This window comes from Ovis aries, chromosome 19 (genome assembly GCF_016772045.2).
Source record: "Ovis aries strain OAR_USU_Benz2616 breed Rambouillet chromosome 19, ARS-UI_Ramb_v3.0, whole genome shotgun sequence".
NCBI lineage: Eukaryota > Metazoa > Chordata > Mammalia > Artiodactyla > Bovidae > Ovis > Ovis aries.
Window position 1 is genome coordinate 12,939,501 of NC_056072.1, and position 13,441 is coordinate 12,952,941.

At 44.3% G+C, this 13,441-nt stretch overlaps 1 protein-coding gene across 2 annotated transcripts in view; it reads left to right on the forward strand.

Annotated features, from left to right (window-relative positions):
* The first annotated feature begins 2,662 nt into the window (after positions 1 to 2,662).
* Positions 2,663 to 13,441, forward strand: part of MYRIP (myosin VIIA and Rab interacting protein) — a 218,161-nt gene continuing 207,382 nt past the window's right edge. Inside the window, exon 1 of one of the 2 annotated variants that reach the window (XM_027958035.2) lies at positions 2,663 to 3,015. The gene's annotated coding sequence lies outside the window, so the exon portion shown is untranslated. Of the gene's footprint in view, positions 3,016 to 3,094; positions 3,355 to 13,441 lie in introns of those variants that run through there. The other variant, XM_042236531.2, reaches the window with a different exon arrangement.

Here is a 13,441-nt window from a genome sequence, read left to right on the forward strand (position 1 = left end):
AGAGCTCTGCTCTGGTGAAGAACTAAAGCCATGCCTGTTTCTGACCTGAAAGTGAAGCGTTAGTTGCTCAGTCCTGTCCGACTCTTCGCCTCTCCACGGACTGTAGTCCACCAGGCTCCTCTGCCGATGGAACTCTCCAGGCAAGAATACTGGAGTGGGTTGCTCTTCCCTTTTCCAGGGGATATTCCTGACCCAGGGATCGAACCTGGGTCTCCTGGAATTGTGAGCAGATTGCTTCCCTTGTGGCTCAGCTGGTAAAGAATCCGCCTGCAATGTGGGAGACCTGGGTTTGATCCCTGGGTTGGAAAGATCTCCTGGAGAAGGGAAAGGCTACCCACTCCAGTATCCTAGCCTGGAGAATTCCATGGACGGTACAGTCCATGGAGTCACAAAGAGTCGGACACGACTGAGCAACTTTCACTATTTACCGTCTGAGCCACCAGGGAAGCCCCAAAGGGCAACAGATAGGGAACTGGGGCTCTTTCTCACTCATAATGTCTCTGGATATCCATCCGTACTTTCTTCCTGTTTTATTTGTGACCTTACCCAAATCACTGAACTATTCCATACTTATTTATCTTTCTTTTAAAATGTTTATAACTTAGGGAAGAGGTTAGGACCTTGATTCTGAAACAGTCTGTAAAGAGGTGGATTTACATATTAGGTCAGTTTTGCAAACACTTGTATGACGTCAAATAACCTTTGAAGCCAGCCCCCATTCTGTCATGACACGGCCACTGGCAGGCCATATGTGGAGAGTAATGCTTTCACATTCTACATGCTAAACTTTACCCTGCTGGCCTGGGATCCAGCTGCAGAAGCAGAGGTCTTCACAATGTCTGCACATAAATGAAGATGAGTATTAACATGTGGCTGACCAGTGACCAGTCATGAACCACCTGCAAACATACCAGCAAATTTACTCCCAACACAATGTCCATCTCATTGTCTCTGCCAACAGTCAGAATCCCCCAGGCAAACAAGCAGAATATCCAAGTCCCAGACTATTCAAGGGGTAAAGCATGACTGAAACAGGGCAAATGAGTCTTCGTGGGTGGTTTAATGTGCACTCTGGGAAAGAAAAGACTGCCTCCTTCTTGAATTCTGACCACTGAGAAGAAAAGACTGAAGCTGTCCAGGGCCACCATGGAGTAAGTCAGCTTAAAAATGAAGCCCACAGTGGGAAGCAGAGAGAAAAGGAGGAGGGAGAGAGGAATTAAGAGTAGGGGCTGAGATTCCAGTTCTACTTCTGACATCACTTGAGAGCTCCTGAATTCATCTTCACCTGTAGTTAGACCTACCATTTTATACAACAAAAGGCAAAAATAAGAACATTAGAGAAATTCATTTGGTTGTAGATTCTCTCTAGGAGGGTACTCAGGAAGGAGACAGCAATGGCTGCCGCCAGGAAGAGAAATTGAGAGGCTGGGGGATAAGGGTGACAGAGAGATCACCCTTGTTAACTTTGTATTCATTTGCACCATTAAATTTTCGTACCACTGCCAACGCTAATTAAGAACAGATACGTAAAATTAAAATTGAATGTAAATAAAACAGAAACAAAACACAAACTTTCTTTCACTTTACTAGTTTGTGGGTAAATAAAATCGGTTTGAGAGAGGAAACCAGATCTTTAGAGAAAACAACTCTACCTTCCAAGTTCCCTTCTTACAGGTGTTTTGGGGGGGCTGCTGCACACAGGTCAGCAAATGAGCCGTCCGTTTCTACTGCGCAAATTTACACAGAGAGAACAGGCTCAATCCATGGTCCTGAGAAAAGATTCCCAAGGTTTTAGGAATCACCCATGTAGCTTTATTCTACTTTGTCAGAATAAAGGTCTTTCGCTGCGACTTCCGTCCTGCAGCGAAAATTCATAATGTGCCGAGTTGTTGGCGCTGAGGCAGTCCGTCTTAGAAAGATTCCGGGTCCTGTGCCCTAATGGATGCAAAAGCAACGAAGCCCTGGCCTGGAGGGGAACCTTTCAACTCCCAGTCTTTCTTCCAGCATCTGGAACTCCAGGCAGGAGCCCAAATGCAGTCCTCACTGGCAGCAATCGGGCTTTGGGGCATTTGGGAACGCAAAAGGCTTGGCTCAGAGTGCCAAGCGTCAGACCAGTCAATGCGTGTTGAACGAAGGAGCGTCGCTAGCGCAGTAAATTCAGGAAAAAACGAAAGGAACCCAGACCAGGGGATGGGTCACCACGGTGACTTTCAATACCCGGGCCCTGTGAAGTGAGGAAGAGCTGTCTTTGGGGACCCGCCGGCTGGGAAGGGAGGGCGCCCACACTCTGGAAGCCACGCCGGGCCGGGATTCAGGTGACCAGTCACTCGGAGGTCAGGGAGGGTCTGGTCGCCCGGGCTGTAGGGGCAGGAAAACTCTTACTTCACGGTTGGGAATGACCTGGGGTCTGTCTGGGAACTCTGTGGCCGAGGCCCCAACACCGCACTGAGCTGGCGAGCGAGGGGCACGCGGCTCCGACCCCAGCGCTACCCGAGCCCCGCCTCCTGCTGCGCCCCGCCCCGCCCCTCCGGCGCGTGCCGCCTGCGTGCCGGGAGGAGGGCCTGAGCAGCCCGCTGGGCAGGCACCCCGGCCCCGGCGCAGGCGCGAGCACGCGCCCCCTCCCGCCTGGTGCCCCGCACGCGCCCCCGCTCCCGGCGCCTCTGATTGGCTATCGGCCCGGCCAGCAGGTGTCGGCTGGGGCTGCGGCCCCGCTGGCCCTCGCTGCCTGCGGCGCGGGCGCCTCCCTCGCACCCGCTACCGCCGCTGCGCTCACGCCTCCCGCCCCTGCTCTGGGCTCCTGCTGCGGCTGCGGTTCTGGCGGCCGAGCCCCCGCGGCGGCGCTGCAGCTCAGATCTGCCACGCCAACAGACCCGCGCCCCTGCCGTGCTGCTCGCAGCGTCCTAATCCACGCGGTGCGCTGCGGCAGGTGCCCCAGGCATCCCAAAGCGCCGTGGCCTGAGCCCGGAGGCCATCGATGACCCCGGTCACGTACCTACTCTAGCCCGGCCACCCCGTGTGAGTACCGTCCCCTCCTCTCTGGCAGCTTTGCACCATTCTGCTCCTTATGTTGCCGCAACTTCGGGGGTGGGTGTATGGAGGTGTTTCTCATGTCCCCGTAGTACACCCCGTGGGTGTCCTGAGCCAGGGCCCCCGGGCACGGCCAGTCAACCTCTGCGGAGGGGCATGGGGGGCCATCAAACTTGCTAGGGGGTCGTCACAGAATCGGGACCACCTTTTTCCTGCTGCCGGGTCGGAGCTCAGCTCTGCATTTCCTTCGAGGTTTGCGATTCCACTGGCCACGTAGCTCTTGGGCTGCGGTTCACCGCTCACCCACTACGCTCCTTAAACCATCAGGTAAGCGCCGGGAGCAGCCCAGCGTGGCCGACTTGATTCTTCCCACTCTTAATTTCTGTAAAATGGGACTAATCGGGGACTTGCTCAAGGTCATGGCCAGTGCACAGTCTAAGAACCGGAGTCGATAGGAGTCTGGCAGGGTTCTCGGACTGCTTGGGGAGGGTTGGCTGTTGCAGGTCTGGGGGTGCTCACTTCAGCTTCACTCCCCACCCCCTTCTCCTTCCTGCTCCCTCCCCTCCAACTCCGCTGCTTTTGGAGAAGTCAGGAGCCAATTCTAAGGTATCCTTTAGAGGTTAGGAGGTAGCCGAGGAGGGCCTATGGGGAGTGCAGAGCGGTCCCGTGTTGGAAACCCAGGGACCTGCAGCATTAGCAGCATCCCCTCTGTTCCCCGTAACTTAATTTACTTACGACCCCCGACCCCGCAGTAGCGGAATTTGCTGGGTGCCTGAAAATTCCCCTGCTAGGGTCAGCCGTGTTCCGTTTCCTTCTCCCAAATAAACCCTATCCCCAGGGTAAGTATCTAAGAGACTCGAACTGCACACACCAGTCTGGGTCCCGGGACTTCCTAACAGAAGCTGCAGGCTCTGTGCTGGGCTCCCATCTGCTCTTAGAAAATGCTTTACGTCTGGATTATTTCTGCTCGCTTCAGTCCCTACCCCTTGATCTGGATGTTTCCCACTTTGCCAGGGGAAGGCGGAGCCTAGTCTCAGAACGTATGTAAATATCGCTACACAGCTCTGGTGGGGCTGTGTGGGCGGTTCTCAGAGCTTTGGGTCCGGGAGAGGGTCACCCCTTCTCTGTTGACATTATTACCCTGTCCCTCCAACTCAGTCTCCCTTGCCCCATCTCAGGGATAAGATGACCACGTAGGTAGCTTTGTGATATCTGACAAACATCTTGGAGCCTCAACTTTTAAAATCTATACAATGGAATAACTCTGCCCCCCACTTCCCAAAGCCGCTGGGGTTCAGGGTACCTGATAGATCTGAGAATAAAAGACAGTCCAAGAGGGTCTGAGCTGTAGATGGAAATGGGGGTGATTTAAATACATTTCCCAGCGACTTTGGGACTGTATTCATAGGTCTAAAAATCCTTGTTTCCTAACAAATTCAGTTTAAGACTTTGAAAATACTACTTTCCATCTTCCTGTCGCTAATTCCCCCTCTTGCCTCATTAGCCAACCTCCATCACCCCTCCCTCCCCAACCCCATCCACCATGTCTGTGGTTTGTCTCTATGGGCTGAAAGCTGGCTGCCCTCTGTGGGTCTGGGGGATGTGTCTGGAGTCGGGAGTTGAGCCTGGGGTGGGGCGAAGCATGTGTGTGAGGGCGGGGGGCTGTTTCTGTGGAGATGGTGTGTATCTCTGTGGCAGGAGTCTCTTCGTGGTCTAGGTGTTGTGTGTGGAGGCGGAGGGGGAATGGTCTGCTCCAGGATCTGAAAAAGTCAACTGTTAACCACCCTCAGCAATTTAAGCTAACAGTGGTATTGATTGTGTCCTGTCTCCTTCCTCCCTGTCCAGAGGGACAGAAGGAGAGCTCGTCTGAGGCCATGGCCCTTACAGCAATTCATACACAGACTGAAGCGCCTCGTGGAGAACTAGGCATGCCCCTCATTTTGCCTTCCTGGTTATTATTGTGTTTGTCTCAAAGGCAAGGTAGGGAGAGTGGACTGAATCGTCAGACCTTTCCGGGATACTATCATCTCAGAAAACTGCACAGATCTGAAGATTTTCACAAACTGAACACACCTGTGTAACAAGTGCCCAGAGTAAGACCTAGAATATTCCCAGCTTCCAGATTATCCCCTGCAGAAACTATCAGTCCCCTTCCCCTGAAGGTAAACCACCATCCTGCTTAGGTTTGTCGGATCAGTTTTGTTTTTTATTCCTATTATTATCATTTTAGTTGCAAAGCCGTCATTTTAGTTTCAAAACCGCTCAATGGTTTTCACCTCCTTTTTTTTTTTAATGTATGCAAACCAAAGGTAATTATACCTAAGCTAGTCCAAAAAACTCGAAGGAAGAATTTGGTCTTAAGATCTGGGTGGAATCTGATCTGGTTGTCCCCGGACAATCTGATTATCAGTTCTTGGGTGATGTAACAAACCCAACCCCAACCCCACATATAACAGTGCTGATGCTGAGGACGGTTTATTCACAGAGCGTATTTGACTAATGCAAATCCAAAATAGTGATAATAAAATATGAATGAAGAAAAGATATGAGTGAATTCATTTGACATATGAAAATAGAAGTATTTTGAATTCCTCAAAGTTAAAATTTGGTGAATGAATCAGGAGCTGTTTGTGCTGTTGCCGCATGGTGGCGCCACATTGGCGGGGTAACTGACATACCCGCCATCCTTTCCGAAATCCTCGCGAAGGAGTCCCAGGAATAAAATTCCTCAGGATCTCCAAAAGTGACTTACAAACACTGTGGTTTTTCCTCTGTCTGGCAGACAGGCCTCCTCTCTGGTGCCTGTTACTAAGTCTTTGAGTAGACGCCTTCCCAGCTTTTGAGAAGGGTAACTTGTGGGTTAGAGGCAGCTATGTGTTGGAAGTGAGTGGACCTGAGACACTGTTGCCTTCTCTTTAGTACTATGAAGCTGCAGTATGTCCTTGGAATTCTAAAGGGGTCAATCAGAAAGCTAACTTAGGTGCGTTGTGATCCTTTTGGTCTCATTTCACCCCAGAATTCTTCCAAGGGTGTGAGATAAGGAGTTCTTTAACTTGAGTCAGATAGCTCTCTTGACAGAGCACTGTCTATGGTGAGCTCGGAAGAATCAATAGGCCTGAATGTAACCAAACTGCTGCTAGAAAAAGTGCCCTGTGTTCCACAGGGAGGGGTCAAGTCACAGGGGAACCCCCTGGGGCTGGGCGCGTTGGGTCCAGCTGCAGAGAGGGCTAGGGGCACCCGTTTAGCACCCTCCTCCCATCCACTGCCTTTTCACCATCAGTGTGACTGAGACTCTACTCAGAAGACCTTGTTCATGGGATGCCTGCTGTGCCTTTGATTGCTGAGATGTGGAGTGTTTGCGTATGCTGGACACTGTGTATGTATTCACTTACTGTCCCAAACAGGAGGAGAGTGATGTTCCCATTTTATTGCGAAGACTCTTCAGCCTTCACACTGTGTGAGCCAGAGTGAGGACTGAGAGCCAGTCTCTCAGACAGCTTCCCTCACTGAGTTGTACCCTCTGCAGGGTGAGAGGAGTCTTGCATAATTCTCCTGCCCTCTCTGGCCCCTGGTATAGCAGGTTGTAACTTCTTGTTAGAGCTTCTTGTAGTAGCTTCTTGAATCCAAGTATGGGATTGCCATAAATAGAAACTTCTCTGCTGAGTGAGGGGGAAATCCACACAGTGAAGGATGGGGATTTGGAGCTGAGTCCATACAGCCTGTAACACTGAGGCTTAGTGTGTGCCTGTCAGAATGTGTAGTCTTATTTTGTGTTTAAAATTTTATGTACACGGAAATAAGACTCACAGATGTAAAAACCCAAACTTACAGTTACCAAAAGGGAAACTGCGAGGGAAGATAAATTAGGAATTTAGGATTAACAGATACATACTACTGTATATAAAATAGATAAATAGCAAGGACCTACTACTGTATAGCCCAGGGAACTATATTCAATACCTGTCATAACCTGTAATGGAAAAGAATCTGAAAAGGAATATATATATATATATGTCTGTGTGTATGAATATATATATGTATGAATATATATATATATATATTTGACTTTCCTGGTGGCTCAGATGGTAAAGCATCTGTCTACAATGTGGGAGACCTGGGTTCGAGCCCTAGGTTGGGAAGATCCCCTAGAGAAGGAAATGGCAATCCATTCCAGTATTATTGCCTGGAAAATCCCATGGACAGAGGAGCCTGGTAGGTTACAGTCTATGGGGTCACAAAGAGTCAGACACGACTGAGAGACTTCACTTCACTTCACTTTCATATTTGTGTGTGTGTATATGTCTGTATAACTGAATCACTCTGCTATACACCTGAAATGAATACAACAGTGTAAATCTATTATACTTCATTTATTAAAAAAAAAAGATGCTCTCAGAAGAACTCCATGTTTACCTGGAGGATTGAAGGTGGAAGGGAGAAATGCATAGAGGACTATTTGTGTCCATCCTTTAATAAAATGATGTATTAAAAATTAAAACAATTAACAGGGACTCTCTTGGTGGTCCAGTGGTTAAGACCCCGTGCTCCCAATGCAGCAGTCCTGGATTCGATCCCTGGTCAGGGAACTAGATCCTACATGCCACAGCTAAAGACCCTGCATGCCACAATTAAAGATCCCATGTGCCAAAGCTAAGACCTGGTGCAGCCAAATAAATAAAAATAAATATAAAAAGCCACAAATATACATTATAAAAAATTATAGGTTTCCTTGGTGGCTCAGTGGTAAAGAATCTGCCTGTCAATACAGGAGACACAGGTTCAATCGCTGATCCCAGAAGCTCCCACATGCCACAGAGCAACTAAGCCCGTGCCCCACACCTACTGAACCTGTGCTCTAGAGCCTTGTGCCGCGACTACTGAAGCCCGTGCCCCCTAGAGCCCGCGCCCTGCAACAAGAGAAGCCACCTCAACAAGAAGCCTGCGCGCCACACCTAGCGACTAGCCCCTGCTTACCACAACTTGAGAAATTCCCTTTTGCTAGTGTCAAAAGTATTGCAGGGAACATTCTTGATAGGCTCTTGTAGAAATGTACAGGAGTGTGTCTAAGGTGTATATCCCTAGGAGCTGAGTAGCTGGGTGATAGGATATCCTTGCATAACCTTCTGGCTGCTACTTCAGCCCTTCGAGGTTTTGTAAGTTGCCCTTCAGAGCTGCTGTATCACACTCCCACCAACACTGTCCTGGAGCTCTTTGTATGCCTGTATCTTTGGCTATGCCTGACATTAATTAGATGTTTTAATTCTGGTTAATTTGATAAGCATGCAATGTATTTCACTGCTTTTCTTTTGCATTTCCCTTAGAGAGCTCTTAAAAATGTTTTGATTCCCAAGTTTCTTTTCTATGCATCACCATTTTTTAGTAAATATAACTTTTAGATCTTAAAACTCATTTGATGGTTATATTTCTCTACTGTGTGAGGCAGGGATCTAATGTTTTCCATGTTGAAAACCATTACCACATGATCACTGAATATTTAGCTATTTTCTCATTTATTTTGTTGCCATCTCTGCCATATACCAATTTTGTTGTGTTTTGTTTTTTTTTCAGATCTTTTTCTTAACTCTGTTCTATTAATCTTTCTGTGATTCCTGAGCTAATATCACTTTCATTTAATTATTAAAGTTTTACAACATATCTTCCCTTCTTAGCCTTTTTCTTCAAAATTGTCTTGGCTATTCTTGATCCTCTAGGCTTCAGATGACTTTTAGGATCTATCCTAAATATCACTTCCTATGAAAAATACTATTATCACAATTTGGTAAAATAGAAAATGAAAGCGTGTTCTCTTGTTTCTTTTTCTTCAAATATAGTGCTAATCAAGCTATTTTATTTCTCATTATTTAGTCTGAAATTTTGGTCCCCATCTTAAGTGGGTTTACTCCAAGTAACTCCTCTGTGGTACCAAAGATCCTTGAATAATAAGGATCAGATAAATATAATTCTTTTAAACACAAATGAGAATATTTTTAACTCAACAAAATGTGAGCAGCATTGATGTCAATGATTATTCTTCTGTGTCATTATTTTTATCCTCTTAATAATCCATTTCATCTGTGTACTGTAATTTAGTCAACATTCTTTTAAAACATTAAGCACTTTATGCTTTTTAATTATAGCCTAATCTTTGCATGCATTTTTGTTTTCTTAGGATGAATCATTTTGTCAAAATTTACTTACTTTTCTTTAGATATTTGATACATACTGCCAAATGACCCTCCAGGAAAGTATATAAACTTGTGTTGCTACTGGTAGTGTCTGAGTGGGCCAGATCCCCAGGCCTTGTTAGTGAGAGATGTAATTATTCATCAGCTTTGTTAATTTTATAGGCAAAGGGAAAAAAAGAATCTTATTTTTACTTTGCTTTTCTTTTCTAGTGGGACAGAATATACTTCCATGTTTATTCATAGCCCACTTTGCTATAGAATTTTCCATAAGGGTGGTTTCTTTTACTCTCTGTGAAAGAATCTCGCATTATCTCTTAAAGTGTTTTTGAGAGAACAATCGGATTGTTTTATACAGATTATGTTCATATTTTTTAACTATTAAACATCATTCCACCATCTGAAAATACCGTATTTTACAAATCTGTCTCCTCCATGGTGAATTTTAGCTTGTTTCTGTATTTCTTCGTGTACAGTAAATATCTTTGAAATGTACTCATGCGCACCGAAGAAATTGAGAATGTATGCCCAAAAGTAGAGCTGAAGGGTCATTATCGATAATATATATGTAATATACGTATATTACATATTTATATATAAACTTGACTATCTGCCGCCAAATTGCTCCCCAAATGGTTCTACTCACTTAAACATCCCTAGCAGTGCGTATGATAGCATCTGTCACTTTAAGGAAATAATAATACTACTAGAGAAGTAGGAACAAAGATGCTAAACTGGAAAGTATGTGTTTGTAGTGTATATAGATACCAAGTTCATTTAGAAATCTCAGGGTTCTTTTTTACCTTTTCATTGAGAATCCTGCATCACATAAATGATTAAGTATCTAAGTCATAAACATCATGTAAATATTTACTTGGCTTAGGAGACAAGTTTAAAAGGTGAGTGGTTTTTGCAGTTCCATTATTCGGGGCAGTCTACAAAACGGGGCGAGCGTTTGACAACCAGAAAAGCAGCTCCGTCCAGCTCTTGGCCTCTCCCCACAGGGCAGGCGCTCTAGCCTTCATCTCCTCTTTAAAAAGACCTTGGTTGGTAAGCCTGAGATAATAATGTACCATTAACACCATGTTGCTAATGACCTTATGTGATCGGTTACTAGTGACCGTAAGACCAGAACAGCCTGAAACCACCAGGCGGTTCTTGAGGAAAAGGCTCAAAGACAGATTTATTTGGGGACGGGCTGGTTACTTTACTGCCGGAGACCTCGCTCACTTCAGACTTAACTCTGAGAATCGATTCTGCGTTTGTGTAGAGAGAGTCAAAAGAGGTTGATGAAACTGCCTAAAATAAATGCTGTTTGAAAACCGCTTTGGGGTTGTATTCAACCGTGTGTTATTTGCCGCCATTACCTTCCCTAGGTAAATATGAGTTAAATTTTTTGGTGTATGTTTATATATCATCAGCTGAGAAAAGAAACCCACTCCATGGAAAGTCCTTTTGTGGCTATGATTTACAGCGTAATGCCACTGATGTCACAGATATGTGATCTGCAGCTGGGATGCACAAATCCATCCTGTGGGCTGACAGTTTAATCTCACTGAGCAGACACTTGGGAGAAGAACTCAAGAAGGTGAGAGGGGGGAAGGCGGTTGCCTACAAGACAGAGGTCATGGCCCCCTCTAGATCCATGTTCCTAGGATCTAGTGTGGCTGTTTGCCAAAGTCTCCAAATAATCCCACACTGACTCACAGCTCAGATGATTGTTATCCTATATAGTTCTCCCTTTTTGGTATGAAATTTAACTACCAAAAGTATAGTGGGTCATTTCCTAGGCTTGGAAGCCTGGATATTCCTGGAAAAAAGAAAAATGACCCAAGCCCCTTTACATAATTTTTTTTTTTTCCTGAAGATAGTCCAATCTGTATAAACAGTGCTTCCAGCCCCAAAGCTCTTCCTAACCTCCCTGTGAAAACCTTTGTCTCAATCATCATTTTACTTTTATCTGCGTAGCTCAGCCTCTGAGAATCTGGCAGGTTCTGTTTTTGTGTTTGTATTATATAAATGTGGTTTTGTTGTTTTGCTTTCTTTGAAAAGCAATTTATTGATCATTAGGGACTTTGATTTACTAGAATGACATGTAAGCAGAGTATTTGAGATTCATCTCTTTCTTTTATGGCTAATTAGAAGAAGAGTTTTAAATGCTGTTTTAATGGAATCCTTGTTGATAACCTACTAGAAATCCGTCAGTGGGTCTTTCAGCTCCACCCACGGTTCAGTGAAGGTTGGGTGCCTCTCCCAGGACGGCAGATCTTGCAGTCTGGGTGCGTGCCACCCCCACCCCCCCCATCCTCTGCGCTCCCAGATCTGAATCCTTCCTCCCACAGCTTCCAGGTACCTGAGGCTTCTTCTTTCCACTGCCACCACCCCTGCTTTATGCCTCAGTTCCCCTCCCCTCAGACTGGTGCTGGTGGTGGATGCTGAAGTAATGCTAATATTTCCCCTTCTCTTCCATAAATGATCCAAAAGCAATAACGAAAATGAGAGAACCAAACATCACTTTTGGCAAATTTGGGAGATGGTTGGAAGATGGAAGAGGTGCCAGAAGAAGTGAGATCAAGTTGGGGTGCATGGGGAGGAGGCATGGAGATGTGCCTTGCACGTTGTCAAGAACACTTCTCAGGAAGGCGGGGGCTCTCCTGGGGCACCACTCTCAAGTGCCTTCTAAGCCCCCGTGGGGTGATGCCACCTGGTCCATCTCACCAGGGTTGTTACAGGCTCTTTTCAGACTTTACAAAGAAGGAACTTCTCACCTGTGTCATTATTTTTCATTTTATTTATTCTCTGTCTCATCCTTATTACCTTCCTTATACTTTCTTTGCTTCATTCTTTTTCTCATCTCTTAAATGTACATGATTACTCATTTAATTCCAGCTTTTCTTCTTTTACATGTATGCGTTTAGCACAATCAATTTCCAAGTATTGCTTTAGCCATATTTGTATTCCACATGTTCTCATATGCAGTGTTTTATTACTGTTCACACATAGATTTTTAACATTTTCACGATGATCTTTTTCTTTGGGTTATGACTTATTTGTAAGCTTTTATTTCAACTTATCTTTTAATTTCCAGAACCTGTAAGCATTATTTTTTAATTCTATCTTTATTCTAGTTTAACATTTTTAATAATATCTACTTTAATTTTCTATTTTAGATAACATTTTAAATTTTTTTCTATTTTTTATTTAAAATTTTTTTCTAGTTTAAATATTTTCTGTTTTAATAATGATTAGAGGATATGATCTATGTGATTCCAATTCTTTGAAATTTGTTGAGACTTGTTTCGTGGCCTGGTACATAGTTTTCACAAGTGTTCTAGATTTCCATGAAGTTATTGGTTTGCAGTAATCCATATATTTTCATTAGCTTAAACTAGTTAATTATGGTATTCAAATCTTCCATCTTCATTACTCATTTTTTTGAAGTTTGATTAGTCAGTTACTGAGGGAGAAATACAGAGAAATTTTCAGTTTAATCTTATGCTTTTTCAGTTTTTGCTTTGTATTTTTTGAAGTATTATGTTATTAGATGCATTATAGTTTAACTTTTTCCTGGTCAGTCACGCATATGTCATTATGAAACAACCCTCTTAATCTCTAGCAATGTTCTTGTTTCTAGATCTGAAAAGAACAAATATCATATAATATCACTTATATGTGGAATCCAAAAAAAATGAAACAAATGAACTTATTTCAAGAACAGAAATAGACTCATAGACATAGAAAACAAATTTATGGTGACCAAGGGGGATACTTGCGGGGGGTGGGGGGGATGAATTAGGACCTTCGGGATTAACAGATACACACTACCAAAATAACAAGATCTACTGTATATCACAGGGAACTATACTCAGTATCTTGTAATAAACCAGAACCTGAAAAAATATATACGTGTGTGTGTGTGAAACTGAATCACTTTCCTCTTTACCTGGAACCCTGTAAATCAACTATACTTCAATAAAAAATAAATCATTAAAAATAGACCCGTTTCTAATAGAGCTATACCAACATTCTTTTACTTAGTACTTGCCTTTCTTATCATTTTCTTATCCTTTCACCATCAACAGTTCTATACATTTTTATGTCAGTTATATAAACAGAAACAGTTATAAAGAGCATAAAGCAATACAGTTTGCTTTATTTTTCCAATCTCTAAGTTTTAACGTGAAAGTTATGTTCATTTACAATGCTACTATTAATATATTTGGATTTACCAT